Here is a 4,180-nt window from a genome sequence, read left to right on the forward strand (position 1 = left end):
CCGGGGACCCTTGAGTCCACAGGCCGATGCTCTATCCACTGAGCCAAACCGGCTCTGGCCAGAAAAATACATTTTTAAATGTTGTTTTAAAGCTGTAAGTTTGCTCTAGATCTGACATTTATATCATGGAATATTTTATTCAATTCATTAACATATTATCAAAGACCTAGCATTACCTTTGAAATAAAATAATTCTACTTCTTATAATAATAGCCTTCTGTGAATCAATGACTTAAAAAACCCAAATTACAAATATTTATTAAACTCTTCAATGTTACATCAATTTTCCTCCCATTCACCCATACTGCAGTCCTGATATAAAACACCATAAGGAGTAGTAATCAAGAATTAACTTTTTCTTTTTAAAAACTGTCAAAAGCTTGCTACACCAGCATCCAGCGACAGGAGGAGAAATGTCTCCAGTCTACTATACTCCCCTCCAAGCCAAGTTTTAATTTGTTGAGAATGGGGGTGGGGATCCTATAAAAATCTTGGCAAAATACAGAGCTGCTAATTTAATCAATTTTAGTAGTTAAGGCAGTGATTTCAAGTGCTAACGCAATCTGTTGAAAGAACTAATTTCCAAGGTAGAGGAGATTCATTTATTTCTACTTTTCCTTCCCAGTTTTCCAATCTAAAGGAATGTGGGTAGCCATCATGAAACCAGAGAGATCCCTCCCGGCCCCCCAACATACACACATCAAGATTTAGGAGGCTTAGGCTTTAACTCAAACCCCAAAGTAGCAAAGAAATATACTCTCCCTTTCCCTGGGGAGAGTCTTCAAGACCCAAATGAAATAGATCTTAACAGATGTAGAAATATACACCTGCATGAGAGTGCAGTAAGAACTAAAAATGGCCATTATAAGTGCCAGGAAAGTGACTTAAAGCACTTAGGAGTTTAGGGCAGGATGAGAGAGTTCCTTCTATGGTGCTCAATAAAGGATTCCTGGAAGAGGAACCTTGGACCTTCACATTAAAAGATAGGATTTGAGGAGGTAGAAGTTGTAAGAAGTTTAGGTAAAGTAAGGGTCATGAAAAAGACATTGCAAGAAAACACAGGGCTGTTTGGGGTATATTTCCATTTGTGGATTCCAGGGTTCATATGGGAATTGTAGGGAATAAATATAGTTGGGTTCAACTCTGTCTAAACAGAGTTCGAGTGAGGAGTATATTGGGTTGGGACCCGCCAGGAATCGGTTTATATGAGAGACTAAACAGCCTCCCAGGAAAAAATTACAGACTCTGCCTAATAACCATTGTATGGAGGACTAAGAGAGGGGGGATTTGAAATTTTTATTTGCTTATTTTTAACTAGATTTTGTCAACTGATAAAGGGATATATATATATATACATATTCTAACAGTTCAAAGAGGGATTCAATAAAAAATGCTTCTCCCGCCCAGCCAGTGTGGCTCAGTGGTTGAGCATCAACCTATGAACCAGGAGGTCGAGGTTTGATTCCTGGTCAGGGCATATGCCCAGGTTGCGGGCTTGATCCCCAGTGTGGGGCATGCAGGAGGCAGCCAGTCAATGATTCTCTCATCATTGATGTTTCTATCTCTCTCTTTCTCCCTTCCTCTCTGAAATTAATAAAAAATACATATATATTTTTTTAAAATGCTTCTCCTGCCCATCCCAGTCCCCTAGTGGGGAAGGGATGGATTTTGAGTTCATCCCAGTGGCCACTGTTCACATTAGATCTTCCAGCCCAGTTCATGGACCCACACTTAGTTGTCATGTAGAAAGAAGGGGTTCAAAGTTAAAAATGGAAGATTTATGTTCACTGAAATCTCTAAAAGAATCTGGGGAGACAAAATGATCACAGGAACAGTTTGGGTACCTTGGCATCAGAGTATAGCTCAAAAGGGTGAGAATAAATCCTGCCTACCTGGGTAGGGACCCCACAGGGCTATGACAATAGAAGGGCTCCAGAGACAGAGTGAAGCTTTGACACATCAAATCTTCCAGCTCACCAGTGACTCGAATGGTGCAGGTCCAGGCCCGAGGCTCTGGTGACAACAGCACCACTGACTTCTGAGCAGGGAGAGGAGCACTGTAAGGTAGAAACACAGAAGGCAGCTCAAGGGCATAGAGTCTGTGGAATTCCTCATCCTCAATGATGCAAGGTGACATCAGAGGTGTCCTTGTAGTGCGGTTGGTGGTTGAGAGTTAGACTTTTGGAGTTGGCCTTCCGGGGCTTTATCCTGGCATTGCCACTTACTAGTTCCTGCTGGTACCTTCTGCACAGGGGACTGTAAGGATTTGCTCCGGTAACAGACGTGAACAGTGTGACCCAGTGTCTGGTTCATAGTCATCTTTAGTGTTATTTTTTTCTTTTAACAAAATTGCGGTATAACTGACACATAATATTAGTTTCAAGTGTAGAACATAATGATTTGATATATTTATACATTGAGAAAGGATCGCTCTTTCATGTTATTATTCTTATCAAGGTGCTCATCAGGATGTGGATACCTCAGCAGACAACCCAGGGGAGAAACAAAAGAGCCAAAGAAAAGGGGAAGGAGCCTCAGAAATAATAGGGGTCTTTGCAGCAGGGGGGAGAGGCTGAGCTAGGAGAATGCTGTTTATTTTTGTGAAGGTGAGTCTGTTGTTTTTATTCCCAGGCCTCTGAATCCTCAGGAGACATAAGCTATTCAGGCTAGACAGGGAGTAAGGCTGGAATTCACAGTGGATTTTGAATGTTTAGCTGAGAAGCTTGATTTCATTGAAGAGGTTATGAAGAACAACTGAAAGCATTATATTAAGATTAATCCAGAGATCTATACAAAGAAGTCAGAGAAGGGGAAGCTCCAAGAAAGAGAGACCAATTATACGATTATTACCATAGACTGTGGGAGAAGACATAAGGAGCTGAAATAAGTTGGTAGCATTGAGAATAGAAATGAAGGGACAGATGTGAGAAACGCTTGGCGACAGAACTATCCGGGATATATAAAGCATCTGCCTGACCAAGTTTTCAATGTGTTTCAGTCCAAATCCCAGAGTTTTAGAAACTACACAAACCAGCACCTTGCCATATGCAATCCAACAATGTATTGGATTTTTCCCACTGTTTGCATATATTGTTTTAAATAATGAAACATTTCTCCAGACCAAATTTCTTATTAATTTATTGAACACCACCTTAAATGATGATTCTCTAGCACAGATAATTTAAATGATTTTCTTTTCGCAGTTCATTTTACATTTGTAAATTTTAAACTATTTTACCATCTGCTGACCCATCATAAATTAAATTATTAATGAAGCTTATAGTAAGTGGAAAATATATAACCAATTTATAGGATTTAAGAAAATATATTGACATTAATGACTTTGTTTATTGTCATTACTTTCCATTATCTTCCTGATAGTGTAATATTGATATTAAATTCAGAACTAAGAGTTATAAACACTTAGAAATTATAGTAAATCATAGATACAGAAAACAGATTGATGGTTGCTAGAGGGGAAGAGTGTTGGGGAAGAGGAGGGTTGGGGGACTGGGTGAAAAAGGTGAAGAGATTGAGAAGTACAGATTGGTAGTTACAAAATAGTCACAGGATGCAAAGTATAGCAGAGGAAATATAGCCAATAATCCTATCTAATTATAGACAAACATGGTAATTAACTAACTTTGCTACCCTTCTCATGGGCTAATCAGGGTGATATGCAAATTAACTGCCAACCAAGGTGGCGGCTGGCAGTCAGGCAGCCAGGCAGCTGAAGTGAACAGGAGACTTGCTTGCTCCAGTGATGGAGGAAGCCAACATACCCCGCCTGCTGCTGGCGGCCTCTGAGCTGCACTCTAAGAAACAATGTTGCAATTATAGAAACTAAACAAGCTCCAGAAACCTGCTTTCAGCCAGCTTTGGCCTCAGAGCTTAGAGCAGCAGTGATGGCAACAATGTTTCAATTATAGAAGCTAAACAAACAAGATACCTGCTTTCAGGAGCGGAGGCCTAAGAGCTGGAGCCTCAGAGCTAAAGCTGGCCCAGAATAAAAAAAAAAAAAAGAAGCAGTTGGGAGCTTCAGTCCCAGCCTGAAAACAACCCTCAGTCCCTCACCCAGACTGACCAGGCACCCCAGTGGGGACCCCCACCCCGAAGTGTGTGTGACCAGCTGCAAACAGCCCTCAGCCCCTCACCCAGGCTGGCCAGGCATCCCAGTGGG

The sequence above is a fragment of the Myotis davidii genome, unplaced genomic scaffold, assembly GCF_000327345.1.
Source record: "Myotis davidii unplaced genomic scaffold, ASM32734v1 scaffold684, whole genome shotgun sequence".
Lineage (NCBI taxonomy): Eukaryota > Metazoa > Chordata > Mammalia > Chiroptera > Vespertilionidae > Myotis > Myotis davidii.